General features: G+C 38.5%; 1 protein-coding gene across 1 annotated transcript in view; it reads right to left on the bottom strand.

Annotated features, from left to right (window-relative positions):
* Positions 1-22,462, bottom strand: part of LOC106880691 (uncharacterized) — a 186,883-nt gene that overhangs the window by 163,378 nt on the left and 1,043 nt on the right. The window lies entirely within an intron of this gene.

Here is a 22,462-nt window from a genome sequence, read left to right as displayed (position 1 = left end):
TATGCCTACACCTCAACACTTTCACTGCTACCTACCCAGAAGAATTTATACCTCTGTTTCCTATCAAAGAGAAGTCTAGTAGAGGTTTCTCTCCATCTCATCACTTGTACAAAGCACACATCTACACATATGTGCTCTAACATTTCAACAATCTCACTGGACAGGCCTTTCATTGTGCAACGTTCAGCGTGGTAGCCGGAGAAAGCAGACTTTGGAACAGTGAGTAATATTGGTTTAAATTTCTGGAAAAATGTTGATAAGCATCTGTGACCAGGTAATGAGTCTTTCAAAATAGCTTATGAAAACAGATACTTATTTCTCAAGGACTGACACATTTCCCTCAATCTCTCCAAGAGTATCAATGGTATGTGTATGACATGTAAACAGGCATACAGGGGCTGGACAAAATAATGGAAATACCTAGCATCATAGCATCATAATTTTGAAATACCTATAAAACCATCAAAAACTTGTTTCTTTTTGTTTTTTCATTTATTATTAGTGTTGCTTAATATGTTTTGCTAATATTGCTGTTTCTTTTCAGATATCAGAAAAGGTAATTAAAATTCATTAAAATCACAGATCTATCGGACTTTCAAAGAGGTCAAATTGTTGGTGCTCATATGGCGTATCAAGAAGTACTGAGAAAGAGGGAAAAACCGCCTCGTCAAAACAAAACTCTGGAAGAAAACCAAAACTTTCAGATAGGGACCGTCAGACTCTTACGTGAATTGTTAGAAAGGATCACAAAAGTACAGCTCTCAAAATTACCACTTCAAGAACCCAGTTTCCACAAAACCGTTTGCTGGGAGCTGCATAAAGTCAGATTTCATGGGAGGGCTGCAATCAGAAAACCACTACTTTCAAAAACAAACATTGCAAAGCGTTTAGAGTGGAGTAAAAAAAACCTACAGAATTCATCCCTAGAGCAGTGGAAGCATGTTATTTTCTCAGACAAGTCATCCTTTACCTTATTTTCAACCACCAGCCGAGTATACGTGTGGAGACAGCCAAAAGACGCATTTGACCAAGGCTGCTTTCTTTCAGCTGTTAAACATGGAGGAGGATCTGTGATAATCTGGGGGGGGGGGGCTATTGGAAATCTGCTGGCCCAATGGTTTCTCTTTATGACAGAATTAAGCATTTTATCTGATCAAATTCATCCTATGGTTGCGGAACTGTTTCTGGAGGGAAACGCAATCTTTCAGGATGGTAATGCACCAATTCACACAGATAAAGTAGTTATTGAATGGCACGAGGAACATTCTAGTGAAGTTGAACATCTTATCTGGTCACCACAGTCCCCAGATCTCAATATTATTGACCATTTATGGTGCATTTTACAAAAACAAGTAAGGAGTTGAAATCCTCCACTATCTTCAATACAAGAATTAGAGACTGTTTTAGCTGAAGAATGGACAAAAATTCGTTTGAAAAAAATTCAAACTTTGTACAAGTCCATACCTCATAGAATTCAAGCTGTAATTACTGCCAAAGGCAGTCCTACTCCATATCTTCTAATATATAAAATAGAGATGTCTGTGTATTAGCTTTTCACGTGAAATCGACTTCACCAAATGCTTCCATACTTGTGATGCATGAATAATTTGACCTCGGATAAATGTTAGGCTCTTCATTTGATTTTTTTTATTAAATATAAATAATATTAATTCTCTAAATGAAGTATTAACAGTAACTGCACGATAAAGTGTAGTATATTGCCACTTAAGTGTGGCTGACCCCTAGGGGTGGATGTTACTGTTGCTTTTAGCCCCAGGAGGACATCTCCTCCAGCTGGCTTATCGACACACGACTGTGTCCTGTTTGCCAAGGGAAGTTATCCCTCTCACCATGATCTGTAGCACGAACGGATCCGGATTTCAGGGTTATTTCCCTTCGTCGGCGTTCGATAGCCACTGACCCTGGTGAGAGAGACAAAATCCTGGCAATCTTATATCTACTTTTCCAGTGAAATTCTTCACTGATATCGAAAAGGTGAAAACAAGCAATGTTAATTCTCTAAATGAAGTATTAACAGTAACTGCACGATAAAGTGTAGTATATTGCCACTTAAGTGTGGCTGACCCCTAGGGGTGGATGTTACTGTTGCTTTTAGCCCCAGGAGGACATCTCCTCCAGCTGGAAAAGTAGATATAAGATTGCCAGGATTTTGTCTCTCTCACCAGGGTCAGTGGCTATCGAACGCCGACGAAGGGAAATAACCCTGAAATCCGGATCTGTTCGTGCTACAGATCATGGTGAGAGGGATAACTTCCCTTGGCAAACAGGACACAGTCGTGTGTCAATAAGCCAGCTGGAGGAGATGTCCTCCTGGGGCTAAAAGCAACAGTAACATCCACCCCTAGGGGTCAGCCACACTTAAGTGGCAATATACTATAAATAATATTGCTTTATATTTATGATTCACTTCTTTAAAAAGGTTCCTCAATGTCAACTTCTGGTATTGACGTAACAACGGCACAAAGCTTCACTCTCTATTTTGACGTTTTTGTACCAAATGCTTACATACTTGTGATGAAATGTCAACTTCCGGTATTGACGTAGCATGCATGTAGTATTTACTCTCTCTCTCTCTCTTTCATACACACGCACACACACACACACTCACACACAAAGATCTATGCATATTTATGCATGTACGTATACATGACCTCTCTCTCTCTCTGTCACTCTCCATCTCTCTCTCTCTCTCTCTCTCTCTGTCACACACACACACACGTCCATTTCATCTGATATGTGATACTCTGTGTGTGCGTGCGTGCGTGCGTGCGTGTGTGCATGCGTGGGAGGTTCCACAATCGCCATTTATTTCAATTACTCTTGTGAGGATATTCACGTAAATCATTTTTATCATTTAATCCCCACTTTAATTTTCGTAAAAGTTTCCAAGTACCAATGAGGCTTTTTGGCGCATCTTCAATTTTCCCATTCATGAGAGGCGTCCAGCCATCATTCATCTGAGAGTCCATCTACAGAATGTCCTCAAATTTCTATACAGCATATTTTGCTTTTTTTTCATCCAGTATATAAGCAACAATTTCATTCCCGGGCAACGCCGGGTGCCTCTGCTAGTTAAAATTAATTTGTTTGAAATTTTAAGGTGTTTCCATTATTTTGTCCAACCCCTGTATATGAACACACATCCCATATATGACTAACACATATATCACCATAACCAACTATATATAAACATACAAAAGTACACATTCATATATGTGCTTCCTACATAAACACATACATATATATCCATTTCACACATGTACAGGATATCTAGACATGAACACAAATACATCAGCATCATTATCATTTAATGTCCGTCTTTCATTCCAGCAAGGGTTAGAAGGCTTGACAGGAGCTCATAAGCCTGGGGATTGTACCAAGCTTTACTCTCTGCTTTGGCATGGTTCTTACGGCTGAATGCCCTTCCTAACACCAACCACTTCACAGAGTAGACTGGGTGCCTTTTACATGGCACCAGCACCTGTGAGGTCACAAAGTAACCTGCAAGACAAAGATCCCCCAACTGAGGCAGGGAGTGGTTGGTATTGAAGGAGGTGGCTTTGGGCCAGATGACAAGAGATTAAACTATGATAGAGAGAAAGAAACTGGTGATGTGCTGTTGAGAAGATACATGGTTACCCCATCTGGAGGAAGAGAAAGAGGGAAAGAGAGAGAGAGAGAGAGAGAAAGCAAGACAGTAAGAGTAGGAGAGCAAGAGAGATGGTGATTTAGGATAGAGTCACACATTAGTCTGGTTCATTTGTTTAGTGTTAATGTTCAGACAAGGTTATGTGTAACAAGTTTTATATCCTCATGTTTTACAAAGGTGCATGCAAAATAATATAAAAGGTGTACAAATTGTTTGTTCCCTCATTAGTGAATTTAGTCAGTCGGTGTGGCTAGTAATTAAGCCAGTAGTTGTTAAGAGTTTTTAGTGTGTTTTTAGCCCACTAATTTAATATAATGTTCGGTCATCCTTTGATCACTGTTAGAATCAATCCAGTGAGGAACAACAACAACTCGTGTAAAACTTGTCAAGACATCATGTACATGAGGGATCTATTCCGATCTGGGATGAGAGCATTTACACAGCTTGAACATCAACATTCAATAGAACAGAATGGAATTTTAATAAGGAAATGTTTTCATCTTGCTGCATTCCATGATTGGTGAAAGAGGATTTAAGAAAATTCAATCAGCGAGAAGTTTTCTCGTAGCAGGAATAGAGATGGAGAAACTGTGGCTCGTTGCAGGCAGAGTGTGAGAGAAAAGGGGATGTTATCTGTTCGTGCATGTCTTTTATAGCGATGTAATGAGTGCCACCCAGTTGCTAACGATGTGACACGGAAGATAACTATAGATGACTCTCATTAAAACATGATGGCCCTGGATTCAAGTAAGGTTGCCTACAAGTTAAAGGTTCATGCTGAAAGAACAGAGAGCGAGCACTGTTCTAGCTACATAGCATGGTAGTTGTCATGGCCAGGAGTAAAAGAGAGCTAGAAGTCCAAGCTGTGTGGGCAGTTGACCAGCTGCCAGCACAGAAGGGGAAACTAGAAAAGAGAGAGAATGTATGTCTGACTAGGGTTTTTATACCTCCCTAGTGGAAGTGCCATCAAAGCACCACCTACCGATGACAATGAGGGAACATAAATCTGTCCTGTTCTCTTTAGCCTTTATGGCCCTTGCTACAGTGGCAATGTGCCAGGGCATACTCTCAAAGCACAACAATGTGAATTTAAATTGAATAGTAAAGGATTGCTCAGGGTGCATGAGTAGCGAGTTCATAAAAGTGCAAAAGAGGGGGGGAGGGAAAGGAAGGGGGATGCAGTAAATGATGAAACACGGGTATATAAAGGAGCAACAAGATAGCAATGATACAGTTGGTAGAGGGAGGACAGGGGAGAGAAAGAGAGAGAGAGAGATGAATGAGCAGTGCTGAGCTGCAAGGGGGGGGGGGGCTAAATGCACAGTGCATGAAGAAGAGATATAGTTTGATTCATTGGGGTATGGTGTGTGAATTACTATTACATGTAGGTGGAATACATGGTGCATCCAGAACTTAGTTTTACTGAGGTAGGCAGGTCTTCTCTGGAACTTCTTATTGCCAAGCACAGCCTTCATTGAGGAAACAACAACTTGTCTTATAACCATCCTAGTAATATGTGAATTGTAATCATTTGACACTAAATGAAGACTCCTAGAAAATTTAAATACTTATCAAGTAAAATGGTAACCACTGTAAACAGTAAACAAAAAAACTACTTCACACCATATACAAGAACCAATAAATTAACAACACAAGCTACCGTTATTTGCTAAGGCAGTGAGTTAGATTAAAGCTACTGAAAAATACATATAAAAAAAGAATATAAGAACTTAACTTACAAGTCCTTTGTACACATCTTGCTAATGTAAAATGTCAACAACTTATCTAATAACTGTCCTGATAATACATGATTCATAATTGTTCAATGTTAAATGAAGACTCCTAGAATTTTTAGTATCTATAAAGTAGTAACCACTATAAACAGTAAACACAGTTTATCACTATTCATTTTAGTATCTTGATATCTCTTCTAAGAAAACCAGCATCATAAAATCTGACTGACTTTTCTTGCTCTTTTTTGGATATCCTCTTCTGATAGCAAACAGTGCTTTTTCAATCAGCATTCAAGATTCATTTACATCACGTGTAAACCAGTGCAGTTTTCTTCTTCACACTTCGAATAATATCTGTAAAATCCATCAGTTCACTTGCACTAAACTTTCATGCAACATTACACTTCAGCATACTAGGCTCATAATTTCTCTTTAGACATTCTCATTTCAATACCCATGTTTCAGTAGCTTGCACTAACACATTTCATATGCATATTCCATAAAATTTGTATTGTAAAATAAACTCTTTGTTGATTACTTCAACATTTCTTTCTTCTAGCAATTATACTTTTGCTAAAGTCACTTTCAATGCAAGTGACAAACTACAAGATCATAGACTTCATCTATATGTGTTACGACTGATAACTACTAGAGTGCATATATCATATTTTAAGTACTAGATCACTGTCAGCATACCAGAAACTCAATTGTGTACTTTGTATACACATTATTTTAGCTTAGCAAAGATTCAACTTTCTACCAAGTGGACAAGTGTGGTCCTTTCTAAGAGGCACTGAGATTACTAATTAATGTTCTTTACAATTACTAAACTGATTTTTAGAATGTAGATGATGCTTTCAGTGTTTTCTGCATTTTCTGAAACTCTTCTACAGATTTTACTATGATAACTAGGCCATCAGCATACAAAAGCTCCAAGAACTATAATGAATACACAGGAATAAAGAAAGAACCTTATGGAATATATGCATGTACATTAAATTCTTTATTGAACTTGCTAACAGCACTCTTGCATATGACTGTCACAACCTATTCATCTAGTTTCTCAACACTCACTAAATAACATAAGGAATTTTACTTCATTGCCCACCATCACCTCCAAGATAACCTCTCACCCCCATCCAACCATGAATTAGTCTCTCAAAATCAATCTCATATTAACTAAATTCAATCTCATAAATACAAAATCAAACTGCTATAAAATACTACAGTTGTATTTCTCCATCTGACTCATGCTTCTTAGTAATGTTTTAATGCTTTATTTTTGCTATCAGCAACATCATGTACACTGAACAGTGTATTCTCTAATGACATAACCAAACCTATGCTGAGTTTCATCATCATCATTTAATGTCCATTTTCCATGCTGGCATACGTTGGTCAATTTCACAGAAGCTGGTAAGACTAGGTGCCGCACAAGGTTCCATTATCTGTTCTAGCTTGATTTCTATTTCTGGAAGCCCTTCGTAATGCCAACCACTTTACAGAGTGTACTGGGTGCCTTTTATGTAGCACTAGGACCAGTGCTTTTTACTTAGCACCAGCACCGGTATCAATTTTACTGTGGCAGGCAGGTCTTCCTGTGTACAGTAAGGCGCCAAATATCTTGGTCCTTTGTCACTTCTTTCGTAAGGCTCAGTGTCTTGAGATTGGCCTCCAATACTTCATCCCATATCTTCCACAAGTTCATTCTACTTTAAATGATCAGCACTTCTGTATGCAACTGTCTACATCCATATGCATCACATGACCAAACCAGTGCAATGTTCTCTCTTGCACATTGCATCTAATTCCTCTGATGCCTAACTTTTCTCCCAATACACTAGCGCTCTGTCACAGATACACACTGACACTGCACATCCAGCAGTGCATACTAGCTTTATTCCTCTCTAGTCTTCACATGTCTTCTGCATCATACAATCTTCCTTTCACGTGGTTGCCAATAGAGGAAAACGCTCTCTGAATTTTCTCCATCCTATTATTATTCTAACAATTACACTTTCCCTGCTTCTTCCACTACAGCTAATTTGGTGCCCTAGGTAACAAAATTTATCAATTACCTTTAAAGAGCCTTTGAGATAATTGATTTACCATGTATCTGTAGCTTTTATGGCTCTTGTGCATATTCCACATACAGACACTACCTTCTCTGACAACCTTCCTCTTATTCCACTGCACTTCTTGTGTGTCCATAGCTCACACTAGGTATACTGTATGGAATTCCTGCCTACACTTTTCTTACATATCAAGGAGGTCCATTTAACTGATAGGAGAAAGGTCCTGTCCATTTTCTTGCTTACTAAGATATTAGTCTTTCCTAAATTAACCTTAAGGCACTTTGATTCCAGGTTTTGCTTCCACACCTAGAATTTCTTTTCTAGTTCTGTTACAGCATCTGCTATAAGAGCAAGGTCATCAGCATATAGCAGTTCCCAGGGGAGCCGGTTTTTAATTTCTCTGTTATGGCCTGGAGGACAACAATGTATAGGAGGACTAAGAACCAAACCCTAGCAAAATATTTCCAACATTCAGCTTTGAGACTAGTTTTTGATATCATTCCTGGCTAGCCTCTTTCTTCCACTTTTATCCAAACCTATTACTTAGCTCCAGTTCGCAATGTGAACTATTGACTGGCAGAGAACCTGCTACTTTCATAGTCACTTTGGAGTACTCAGTGTCAGCTATATCATAGTTCTCTCTCTCCTCATCACTATCAAAATAATATCACCTGGTGTTGTTCAGAAATTTATTTAAACTCTTATAACTTTCTCATTATAGTTAACCTACAGATGCTAAATACATCCATATTGAAGGATGCATAACTTTCCATGGAAAAACTTCATTACAAGTAAGTAAAAATCAGATCTTGCTCTTCTGTTCACCTGAATTGGGCCAGGAAGTTGGATTACTGGATGTCTAAAGTTGGTACTGCTGCAGGCATAGCTAGATAGGCAGCAAATTTGATTTGCAATCACATGATTTCACAGTGTAGCATCTTCTGCAGCTGCCTCTGGTTAACCAATGCTTTCTAAGTAAAATCTAGGGAACAGAAACAGTAAGGAAGCCCATCATATGTATGTATGGTATATATAAAATGGTGGATTGAAAAAATATCTTGAGTTATATATTCTACTTGAGCTGCACAAACTTGCCTTTTTCACACTTGAAAAAGTAGTGAACCAATGGTTGGCACATGAAAAACCTTTAACAAACAATGGTATTTTTCACAAATGGTGGATCATCATCATTATTATCACCATCTTCCTTTAACATCCATTTTCCATGCTGATATGGGTTGGATGGTTTGACTAGAGCTGGCAAGCAGATCTGCACCAGGTTCCAGTCTGATTTGGTTTAGTTTCTACGGTTGGATGCCCTTCCTAATGCCAACCACTTTACAGTGTGTGCACTGACAGGAGTGCTTTAACATGGAGTCAACAAAAGTATTTTTTACATGGCACCAGTACCAGGCTTTTGCAGGCCAATCCTCTTCATCAGGGAAAGCAACATTAACGCTTCTCCTGTGGAGGACAGATCTTCTTGAGGCACCAGATATTTTGGTCCTTTGTCATATCCTCCATATGGTTCAGTGTCCTGAGGTTATCCTTCAGTACTTTGTCCCACGTCTTCCTGGGTCTCTCTCTTCCACAACTTCCCTCCACTTTGAGTGATCAGCACTTCTTTATGGAGCTGTTGACACCCATCCACATCACAAGACCAAACCAGCACAGACTTCTCTTTGCATACTGCATCTCATTCCTCTTATGCCTAACTTTTCTCTCAATACTCTAGCACTCTCTCACACATGTACATTTACATTGCACATCTAGTGGAGCATACTAGCTTCATTCCTCTCTAACCTTCACATGTCCTCTGCATTCCGGTCCCACATTTCATTTAGAATTGCTGAGACATGAGCTCTGAATGAAGAGGACATGCAAGCATTTTAGAACTCCTGGAGATTTGAATCCTCTATTCATATGCCATGGCCATAGCCTGCATACATACCAGAGTAGCTGTCCTGATATATCTCTATGTGCCCATTGACACTGTCATCAATTCTCATGATTGCTTGCACAAAGGCCTTACAGAACCAATCCTTTTGCTGATCCATCGATTCTAGTTGGAGATCATATGTAGAGAACATTGATGTCTTCACCTTGCCTAATATTAGTCTAAGTCCATCCCCTATCCTGACTATTCTGGTAAAAGAGCCTCTATGCAATTGTGTGATTCACTAAAGTTACCAGAGCAAATCCCCAAAATTCACATTACTACTTTTCATACAGATAAATTGATCCTGAATATAACCCACTGGATAAATTAATCTCAAATTAGGTATCACTATGAATTTTTGACAATATTTAAATATAATTTCTACTGTACTTTTTCTTGGAGACAATTTGAATGATCAGCAAAATGGTCAAAATCTCGCCTAATTAGCCTTAATGAATAATTAGCCATATTTGTCATGTCTTTGAAACTGAGGTGATAATCATCTTCAAATTACACAAATTAATAGTGACCATTAATAGTGCCTATTTTTTTTTTTTTTTTCAGATTCTTGGAATGAAAACGTCTTTTTGCCAATTTTTTAAATATGTATGTGAAAGCAATTCTGTTACACATCACAAAAAATTTCGCTTTGTTTTCATACCGAGCAAACTCTTTAGCATCTCAACTGGCCATATCCAGCCCAAATATTCTCCTTGTTTTATGTTCAAACCAGCTAAATCTGGCTTCTCACACCTACCCTATAATGTCATTTTAAAAATAAACAAACACATCATCAAAACCTCAAAGCTACAACATAATGCATAATTAATTTAAGATAATGTGAATGAATAAGACTTACATCTGACAGAAAAATCTGAATACTAAAGGGTCAAATCCAAAAGTACAAATCATAGTGGCTCAAGTTTTTGGCACATCTATAGTTGGTATAGAACTAAATAAATCCTGAGACTTTGGAACATGACAAGATTTCAACAAAATTTTAATAGATTATTAAAAATAGCTATAAATGGCAAAGTTTCAGGTCAGGACATCTACATAAGTTGGATTTTTTTGTATTTAGACAGGGATTTTTCCAATTTCTTTTTTACATCATGGTCTTGAAAATGATGGGGGTAAGCTTTTTATGAAACAAATTTTGGAAAATTTATAATCTTTTTTTTCCTACCCTACCCCTTTGAGCTTCCCTCCTCTGGACTAACATTCTCAAAACAAGGGTTTCATGCCAAATTTTTTCTTACGATATAAAAATCATGAAAACAAGTCCTTTTCTAAGTGAAAATTAACAATGAAATTTTAACTTTTATATTTCACTAGCAGAGATACCCGGCGTTGCCCGTGTTACATGCAATTGAAAAATGAGACTTTTCTGTTATATTTTCTGTAAGGAACTGGAATACATATGATTCGAATTTCATCAAAATTGCACATGAGGGTTCTTTCCCTCTTTACACACCCTAAAAAGATTCTAATCATAAGACATGTATCCCATACTATTGATCTTTATGCGCATATTCCAAAATTTCAGTCTTCTGGAACGTGTGAAAAAGATTTTGCTCCTGCAAAATGGAGCTGATGGAGCTCTAAAATGGGGGAATGAAGGCCCCTATTGGGGGTGGGGGTGTTAATGTCAACCAGAGAAGTTGAATTGTTGGGAAATGTTTTTAATTGGGTCTTATAGTATGCCTGTATATATGTGAGAGTATAGTCTCACTTTAATAGTTTCAGTATGAAATTGAAAATATTAAAGTGAAAATATTTGAAATTACAGTAGCGACATGTTATTGTTTCACTTTTGACAGGTAATACTGAAATAGTGGAATAGTTTCAGTGTTAGAGTGAAAGTATCTGACATTATAGTAGAGTGATGTTATTGTTTCATTTTTGACACATAATACTGAAATAGTGGAGGAGATAAGATATTGCTGTGGGCTCGAACTATGCAGGAAGTTAAAAATTTTTTGGGCCTAAGACACTACATGGACCTTAAAAGAATTTTGCTCCTGAAAAATGGAGCTCATGGAGCTGAAAATTGTGGGAGTTAAGGCCCCTATTGGTGATGGGTGTATTAACGTCAACCAGAGAAGTTTAATTGTTGGGAATCTTTTTAACTTGTGTGTAATATGTATTGTTTGAATTTCTTTAAAATAGGAAATATATGTATGTTCACTGGGTTTGTAAAAGAGAGCAAAGCTACAGGAAAGCAAAAGACGAATGATCACGATAATCAGTCAGCTACCCTAGCCTAGTCGTTACTACTCCCCAATGTAGGATTCCTCACCATACAGTTGACAGGCACAGCTTTAAGATGCATTATGGATTTATAGCAATTGGAAGGGCATGACTCAATAGAAACAACAATGTGTGACGTTTGGAGTAAAGGGAAACGAAAGTGTCGCCTCTGGAGTTTGCAAATGACCACTCTACCGATAGGTAACTGGGCAGAAAATATTTACAATCAATAAATGTCTTCGAACAAAGTCACTCATCTGGGAAGGCCTTGAAATCAATGTTACCAACTGGGGACTATATGTGTTGCAGTGGTAATAAAAAGACTCAAAGGAGGTCTGCAACGAAATAATTTTACTCATCACTTTGCAAGTGAATCAGTGGAGGCAAAAATGAGTCTCATTTACTTGACAATTTATGCACCACATTGCAGAAATCACAATGTAAGTATATCTGAAAGGATAGTCTTACACTGTTGTACCGTTGAATTACAAATAATGCTCATCTGTTATGTTCGGGTGACCCTATAGCTACCAATGGTACAACTGTATTCGTCTTTGCTTAGGAAAAATGACTAAATTGTAGGTGTGAAGTCCACATGAAGGGGTCTTTGTAACTTCTAAGAAGAAAAATTTTTAGAAATATTACTTTATTTGTGTGTAATCTGTATGGTTAAAATTTCATCAACATCAAAAATATATGAATTTTCATGGGAGTTATGGCCGTTATGCAAAGAATATAATTTCCAAATTTCTTAAAGATCCATTCAATACTTTAGACGTAGTTTTGGATAAGAAAACAAATGACTAATGTGTGTGTTTGTGGGCATATATATGTGTGTGTGTATGGGTGTATATATGTATAGATATCTGTATGCATTTATATACGTGTACATATTAGATGTACACCTATATATATATACATCTACACACATGTATACATATACATGTATGCATACAGATCTATATATCTATACATATACGTGTACATATACATGTATACGTATACATATACATCTCTCTCTCTCTGTACATATATATATATATATATATATATATATATATATATATATATATATATATACACACCATTAAAGTGAAAGTATCTGTCATTACAGTATCGAAATGTGATTGTTTCAGTTAGTGGAATAGTTTCATTTTTAAAGTGAAAGTATTTGACATGAGTGTTTTTGTTTCACTTTTGACACGTAATACTTAAATAGTGGAGGAGATATTATGTTGCCGTGGGCTCGAACTCTGCAAGAAGTTAAAATTTTTTTTTTGACTAAAACACAACCGGAACCCTAAGTAAGACATGTGTAAAATTTGAATGAAATTGGTTGTGTAGTTCTCGAGTTTTAGGGAAACACACACACACACACACACACACACACACATTCTCATTTTTATATATATAGATAATGATTATCTGACCTCCTCTCATTGACTTTTGTATCAAATAAAGCAAAAACCTTCCACTTATGATTTTTAACACAAGTTGTGGCGCTCAAGTGTATTGAACTAAAACGAGAGGTCACGTTCAGCAGTAAAAAAAAACATGACAAACTTTATAAATGCATGGAAATACCAGGTGTTTGAGGGATCCTGACATGATATGTAACTGCTGGATTTTAATTAAAACTATATGAGAAGAAAGTTCACATCCAGAACTTTCATATGATATAAAATTTTCCTTGAATAATATTTATTTTAACATGAAAATGATGAACCAGAAAACGTGATATTGTGTATTGAAACTGTGCCTGTCTCCATTGAATGGTATTCTATAGTAATACCTACTTGAATATAACATACCAGAAAAGTCACATTTCAAATGCCAACTGAACTATTTGTCAGCAATGAAAAGCTGACAAATAGAAATTATTTGTCAGCAATGAAAAGCTGACAAATAGAAATTATTTGTTAGCAATGAAAAGCTGCCAAATAGAAATGGTAAAAGAAAAACATGGAGTATAGCAGGCATGGCTGTGTGATAAGAAGTTTGCTTTCCAAACACATTGTTCTAGGTTTAGTTCCACTGTGTAGCACTTAGGTAAGTGTCTTCTATTATAACTACAGACCTCCCAAAATCTTGTCAGTGGATTTGGTAGATGCAAATTGAAAGAAACCTGTTGTGTATATAAATATGTATCTGTGTATACATATCTGCATTTGAACTAAATTTGATGAAAGGGTGTGTGATGTGTTTGCCTTCCTATTTACTAGAGCTTTAGTTAATACAGTTAATATTTAAGAGATGAGGAATTATGTACATTATTTACATTTGACGGATATTTGTCCTCATCTTGTTTGTTGTTAACACGTTTCGGCTGTGACCTGAATAATAATAATAATAATAACAATAATGATAATAATAATAATAACAATAACAACAACAACATTGAAAAATACCTTAGGAATGAGAACCCAGGTTCAAAATTTCCCCAAGACACCTGATGAAGGCTGGAGGGTCTATCAGCCAAAACGTTGTGTTAACAACAAACAAGATGAGGACAAATATCCGTTAAATGTAAATAATGTAAATAATAGAACTTTAGTTTTTGCAACATTGACTCTAAGGCCCTTTGACTCTAAACCTAGCTTCCACACCTGGAATTTCTTCTCTAGTTCTGGTAGTGATTCTGCTATGAGGACCAGGTCATCAGCATAGAGGAGCTCCCAGGGGCAACTTGTTTTGAATTCCTCTGTTATTGCCTGGAGGACTATGATGAATAAGAGGGGGCTGAGGGCTGATCCTTGATGGACCCCTACTTCAACCTGGAATTCTTCAGTATACTCATTGCCAACCCTAACCTTACTAATGGCATCTGTGTATAGGGCCTGTACAACCCTTATTAAACATTTGTCAATCTCCAGCTTCTGCATCACCCACCAGATAAGGAATCAAAGGCTTTCTCCAAGTCCACAAAAACCAAGTATAGGGGTTTATTTTTGGCTAGGTATTTCTCCTGCAGTTGCTGTACCAGGAATATAGCATCAGTGGTGCTTCTACCTGGCAAAGAAACGAACTGCATCTCATCTAAGCAGACTCTCTCCTCAAATAGTTGGGCTATGACCCTCTCTGTGACCTTCATCATCTGATCCAGCAGTTTGATACCCATGTAATTATTTCTATCTAAAGCATCACCTTTACCTTTGTAGCAGTTGATTATGGTGCTGCCACACAAGTCATTCGGTACGACTCCTTCATGAACTACCTGATTTATGATACGGGTGACTAGACTATAACCCACACCGCCAGATATCTCAGGGGTGATTCCTGATGGGCTGGGGGCTTTCCCTGTCTTCATATCCTTAATTGCTTTATCTACCAGGGTACAGTCAATTCAAGTAGCTGGTTCCCCAATTGGGTCAACCTTTGGCAGACTCTCCTCCTCCCATTCATTCTTCACATGCAACAGTCTTGCGTAATGGCATCGCCAAGCCTCTTTCTTTGCAGAATCATTAAAAGCAAGTGCACCATCATCCATATGGACACATTTTTCTCCAATGACAACACAATTTTCTCTCACACAGTCTTGCAATCCAAAATACTTCACTTCTTTGGTCTTCACACCGCTCAACATTGACAAACTTCTTTTCTACTTCTCCCTTGGTTATATAGACCTGTCTCCTAGCTTCCCTTCTGGTTATCTGATACCATTCCCTGCTACCCTCACTCTTCCAGGCCTGTTTCTTTGCTCTAATGGCCCTGTCTCTAGTACTGTTCCACCACCATGTTACCCTAGGAAGGGACTCTGGACCAGCCACAGATTTGGTCTGTGGTGCTCAGCAAGCTGTGTCGCAAGAATTCTCAGTTGCCTTCTATGTCACAAGTCTGTAGCTCCTCCTCACTCTCATCAAATTTCTCAGTGAAGATATCCTTAAATCTCTGACCATGTGAAGGGTTCTTAAGCTTCCATATCCTTCTTTTCCAGATTGGTCTTCTTCTTGGTATCCTTCTGGCCTCGAGTCTAAAGTCACTAACAGCTAGTCTATGTTGGGGGGTACATTCTTCACCAGGGAGGGTCTTTGTATTTAAGAGCAACAATGCACCCTGCTGTCTTGTGAGAATGAAATCAATCTGGCTAGTAGAGTCACCTGATGGATAGGTTATCAGGTGGCTGCTAGCTTCCAGAAGTTGATGTTGCAGATCAATAGGTTATTTGTATCACAGAACTCCAGGAGACTAGCTCCCTCTTTGTTTTGAGAATCAATTCCATGGCTTTCATGGAAGATACCAGGTCGCCATCCAATATGCCAATTAAAATCTCCAGCCACAAAGATGAGATCATTGTCACTCATCTTTGAGGTAACCTGCTGAAGAATATCATAAAAGTGATCCTTCTCTTTATTTGGTAAGCCTGCGTGTGGAGCGTAGGCAGAAATAATTGTAGCTATACTATTCTGCAAGACTAGCCAGAGTTTAAGCCCTCTATCACACACCCTGACTACCTCTATGACTTTATCTACTTATTTCTCTGCACAAAGTATGCTCACACCCTCTACTCTGTCACTGTTACCGGAAGAGTTTATACCTATGTGCCTTGCCTGTGACGACCCTGGCTGAAACTCCTCTCCACATTATCCTTTGTATGCAGCATACATCAACATGCCTCCGTTCAAGCATCTCTACAATCTCACTTGACCTACATTTCAATGTGCCTACATTTACAAGCACAGGAGTGGCTATGTGGTAAGAAGCTTGCTTCCCAACCGCATAGTTCCGGGTTCAGTCCCACAGCATGGCACCTTGGGCAAGTTTCTTCTACTACTGCCTAAGGCCAACCAAAGTCTTTGTAAGTGGATTTGTAGACGGAAACTGAAAGAAGCTTGTCTTGTGTGTGTGTGTATTTGTATGTCTGTTTGACCCCCACCCACCATCACTTGACAACCAATGTTGGTGTGTTTAGCAGTTCAGCAAAAGAGACTGATAGAATAGGTACTAGGCTTACAAAGAATGAGACTTGGGGTCGATTTGTTCAACTAAATGACTGAAACAAGTAAAAGAATATCATCATCATCATCATCATCATCGTTTAACGTCCGCTTTCCATGCTAGCATGGGTTGGACGATTTGACTGAGGACTGGTGAAACCGGATGGCAACACCAGGCTCCAGTCTGATTTGGCAGAGTTTCTACAGCTGGATGCCCTTCCTAACGCCAACCACTCAGAGAGTGTAGTGGGTGCTTTTACGTGTCACCCGCACGAAAACGGCCACGCTCGAAATGGTGTCTTTTATGTGCCACCCGCACAAGCCAGTCCAGGGGCACTGGCAACGATCTCGCTCGAAAATCCTACAGGAGCCAGTCAGGCGGTACTGGCAACGGCCACGCTCAAAATGGTGCATCTCATGTGCCACCCGCACAAGAACCAGTCCAGGGGCACTGGCAACGATCTTACTTGGCTTGCCGGGTCTTCTCACGCACAGCCCATTTCCAAAGGTCTCGGTCCGTAGTCATCGCCTCGGTGAGGCCCAATGTACGAAGGTCTTGCCTCACCACCTCAGCCCAGGTCTTCCTGGGCCTACCTCTTCCACGGGTTCCCTCAACTGTTAGGGTGTGGCACTTTTTCACGCAGCTATCCTCCTCCATTCTCACCACATGTCCATACCAGCGCAATCGTCTCTCTTGCACGCCACAACTGATGCTTCTAATGTTCAGCTTTTCTCTCAAGATACTTACACTCTGACGGGTATTCACATTGACATTACACATCCAACGGAGCATACTGGCTTCATTCCTTGCGAGCTTACGTATGTCCTCAGCAGTTACAGCCCATGTTTCACTGCCATGTAGCATGGTTGTTCGTACGCATGCGTCATACAGTCTGCCTTTTACTCTGAGTGAGAGTCCCTTTGTCGCCAGCAGGGGTAAGAGCTCTCTAAACTTTGCCCAGGCTATTCTTATTCTAGCAGCTACACTTTCAGCGCACCCACCCCCACTACTAACTTGGTCGCCCAGATAGCGGAAGCTATCGACTACCTCTAGCTTTTCACCCTGGAATGAGATAGAAGTTGTTTCCTGTTTGTTTGCAGTCTTTATTGCACCTGAACATCTGCCACAAACAAAAACTAACTTGCTAGTTAACCTGCCTTTGATGTTGCTGCACCTCTTATGTGTCCATAGCTTGCACCGGGTACATCTTATAGAGTTACTACCTACTCCTTTTCTACATACTGAGCAGGGCCATCTACCTGAAGGGGTTTGTGTTTTATCTACCTTCCTACTTATTAGGATTTTGGTTTTAGCTAGGTTGACTCTAAGGCCCTTCAATTCTAGACCTTGCTTCCACACCTGAAACTTCTCCTCTAGTTCTGATAGTGACTCCGCAATTAGGGCAAGGTCATCAGCATATGGTAAATAATAGGGGGCTGAGGACGGAACCTTGGTGGACCCCTACCTCTACCCGGAATTCATTGCTGTACTCATTTCCAACCCTCACCTTACTGGCCGCATCTCTGTACATGGCTCGCACAGCTCTCACTAGCCATTCTTCTATCCCAAGTTTCCTCATTGACCACCAGATAAGGGATCGGGGGACCCTGTCAAAGGCTTTCTCCATGTCAACGAAAGCCAGGTACAGAGGTTTATCCTTGGCTAGGTATTTCTCTTGCAACTGTCTCACTAGAAATAAGGCATCAGTAGTGCTTTTACCTGGCACGAACCCAAACTGCATCTCATCTAAATTGATTCGCTCCCTAATTAGTTGGGCTATGACCCTCTCTGTAACTTTCATAACCTGATCTAACAGCATATATATGTATATAAATATATATATATATATATATATACAATTGCAGTGTGGTAGGTGTTTATAAGCCATTTAAAATAACACACAAAAACCGTTAGATTCACTTCAACATTTAAATTTAATTTGTCAAAATATTTTCGTTGTATGCATGTATATCTGTTTGTGCGTGTACACATGCATACGCGCACACATGTACACGCACATACAAACATACATACATACACACATACATACGTACATATATATCATGAACTAACTGTTACTTTCTCAGATGCAGCACAGAATTTTGTCAGTGAACCGCTAGCGGTCTCAAAGCGACGAAAATATTTTGACAAATTAAATTTAAATGTTGAAGTGAATCTAACGGTTTTTGTGTGTTATTTTAAATGGCTTATAAACACCTTCCACGCTGCAATTGTTTTCGTTCCAGCACATGATCTCAGATCAGGTCACTTGCTATGCAAGTACATCTCCGCAATATATATATATATATATAGACAGAGAATGATAAATGTGGGTGTATATGTATGTATATATGTGTGTGTTTGTATGTATGCATGTATATACACACACACACACTTATTTCTGTTAATGTTCTGTAACATGAGGACCAGAGACTTGAAGTGTTTTGAATTACAAGACAGTGTGTGAAAGAAAAATCATGATGTCATAGGAGAGAAATATGTCTGCATGGATGATAGTTCATTTCCATTTGAGGATTCTGCAAAGAAAGAGGTTTGGAAACGCCATTATGAAAGACTGCTAAATGTGGAGAATGCAAGGGAGAGTCTGCCAAATGTAGGCCCAACTGAGGGACCAGCTATCCAAGTTGACAGTAGCTTGGTAAATAAAGCAATTAAGGATATGAAGACACTGAACCTCCCCCCCTCCTTCATCAGGAATCATTACTGAGATGCTTAAAATTTTTGACAACCTGTATAGTTAATCAGGTTGGCCACAGGGGGAGTCATATCCAACAATTGATGTAGCAGCATTATAATCAACTGCTACAAAGAAAAAAGTGATGCCCTAGATATAAATAATTACAGAGGTATCAAATTGCTAGACAAGAAAGGGTTGTAATTAGGAAGAGAGTTAGTGTAGATGGGATGCAGTTCAGGTAGGAGCACAGCTGATGGTATATTCTTGGTTAGGGAACTGCAGGAGAAGTATTTAGCCAAAAATAAACCTCTGTACCTGGCTTTTGTCGACATGGAGAAAGCTTTTGACAGGATTCCCCACTCCCTTATCTGGTGGTCAATGTGGAAGCTAGGGATAGATGAGTGGTTAGTCAGAGTGATACAAGCTATGTACAAGGATGCTGCCAGTAAGGTGAAGGTTGGTAATGAATTGTACAGGTGGAAGTTCACCAAGGTTCAGTTCTCAGCCCTCTCTTGTTTATCTTAGTCCTCCAGGCCTTAACAGAGGAATTCAAGACCAGTTGTCCCTGGGATCTTGCTCTTATAGCTGAATCACTACCTGACTGAGAGAAGAAATTTTAAATGTGGAAACAAGACCTGAAATCTAAGGACCTTAGAGCTAATAAACAAAAATCTAAGTCCTAGTAAGTAGAAAAACAAACTACAACTCCCTTCTGGAAGATAGCCTTGTTTGATATGTAAGAAGGGTGTTGGTAGAAACTCTATACATTGTACTCAGTGAAAACTTTCGACACATAAGAAGTGTAGCAGTATCGCAAAGAAAATAATGAAGAAAATAGTCTTTATGTGTAGCAAATGTGCAGGAACAATAAGCACTAAAAATGTGCAAACAATAGACTCCCTCAAATGCGTGGAGGGCTCAGAAGTAGGAGATAGCTTCTGTTACAGAGGAGATCAAGTTAGCAGTGGTGGAGGAAGTTCTGAAAGTGTAGTTGCTAGAATAAGAATGGGCTGAGCAAAGTTCAGAGAGCGTCTGCCTTTGTTGGTAATTAAGGGCCGCTCCCTCAGCGTGAAAAGCGGATTGTATGATGCCTGTGTACGTACAGCTATGTTACTTGGCAGTGAAACATGGGCTTTGACTATGTAGGACTTGTGAAGGCTTGAAAGAAATGAAGTTAGCATGCTCCACTGGATGGGTAATGTCAGTGTGTATGCACGACCGTGTAAATGATTTAAGAAGAAAACTGAGGCATCAGAGAAAACTGCGCTGATTTGGTCATGTGACACGTATGGATGAGGACAGCTGTGTAAAGAAGTGCCAAGCTCTATTGTGGAGGGTACCTGTAGAAGGGATAAACTGAGGAAATGACAAGGGACCGGGAGATGTGGCAATTTGTTGTACTTGACAATACGCGTCAAGCTAAGTAAAATCGCTGTCTTCAACACGTACAGGTTTGTCCCGTCAGGTGCCGGTGCCACATAAAAAGCACCCGTGCCGGTGCTGCATAAGCGCACCTATGCTGGTGGCACATTAAAAGCACCCAACACACTCTGTAAAGTGGTTGGCGTTATGAAGGGCATCCAGCCGTAGAAACCATGCCACAATAGACACTTGGAGTCTGGACAACTCCATGTCAAACAGTTCAACCCATGCCAGCATTGAAAGCGAACGTTAAACGATCATGATGATATATATGTATGTATGTGAGAGTGCACATATTTATATATTCACCTATGCATGTGCATATATATACACAAGTGTGTGTGAGAGTGTGAATGCGTGTGCTTACGCGCATGTTTGTTTACATTTCTTAGATCGATAAGATCTGTAAATTATGTCATTTTTTACTTGTAAAAGAAAGACAAAAGAGTCTAATATCTAATTTCATATACATATCTATGTGTGTGTATGAAACTGATAAACTAAATACAATTTATAAAAATTTGCTGTTTTATTTTGATTAAAATACCAGTGACTTCAGAGCAAAACCTTTTTACTAGAGTTCGCCAGCATAAATGCGTCTCTGTCACTCACTCCTACTACATTTGTTATTTTAGTCTCTCTCTCTCAAACACACACATATACTATTTAATAAACACAGTATATATTTGTATGATCTATTACATTTCCTTTTTTTTTATATTACCATCACTATATATATATATATATATATATATATATATATATATATATATTTCGAATGAAGCATTTTTATATATACAAGCATGGGTGCATATTATAAACGATTTTCGTGTTTCCGAAGACAATACTAGTATTATTTTATGTTTTCAGTATGACAGTTTCGTGTATAGATGTTTAAATAAAAATATTCCCTAAAAACTAATTAGAGAGAGAAAGACATACTTTGAAATGTTACGTTGAACAAAAATCAATAAATCTGAATATAGCATACAAGTATTTATAGGTTATCGTTTGTAAATATATAAATATAACTGCTAAACATCTCTATACACACAGCCTGAGCTCAGAAACTGGTTACTACTGACATAGCATTATAGCATGGATTTATGGTAAGCATTGATCCATTAACCGTTGATAGAAAACTTATAGGTGTAGGCGACTCCTTTCTAACATAACATGGTTCTATTTGTTGCAATAACATCAAAACAAAGCTTAGTCAAATCATCCAACATAACTACAACGTTCAGTAGAGTCATAGGTTCTATTATAACCCATGGAACGTATGTTAAATTTACATGTGTAACATATTCGAAACAAATGTAAATATTTTATCACTCTTGATGAGAAGACGACATAAAAAGACGACATTAACACAAACAAGTGTAACTAAGCTAGACGAGTAAAAAAAAAAGATGTTGATTTGCTTTCCTCACGCCCCCTGTTACTAAAAATAGAACAAAATATAGAGAAAATGTTCTAATGTAATACAAAATATTATTTGGACTTAAATGTCAATCAGACTTCAGAGACGAATGAATAGAAGAAAGAGGTGGACAAAAATGGCGTCCGGGTATCGTTTCAAAAGTGATTAAGTAAAATGTCCAGGAGACTTGCGGACCTCACTTTTAAAATACCAGAACATGATGATATTTTGGCTTTTGTCCAAAGCAGAGGTAGAAAGTGGGACGGTGAGAGGGAGCGGCAAAGATAGAAATAACACTTTTAACAGCTGGTTATATA

The sequence above is a fragment of the Octopus bimaculoides genome, chromosome 2 (assembly GCF_046866305.1).
Source record: "Octopus bimaculoides isolate indiv1 chromosome 2, ASM4686630v1, whole genome shotgun sequence".
Classification (NCBI taxonomy): domain Eukaryota; kingdom Metazoa; phylum Mollusca; class Cephalopoda; order Octopoda; family Octopodidae; genus Octopus; species Octopus bimaculoides.
Note: the sequence above shows the minus strand (reverse complement) of the source record. Positions and strands in the feature narration are given on the sequence as shown.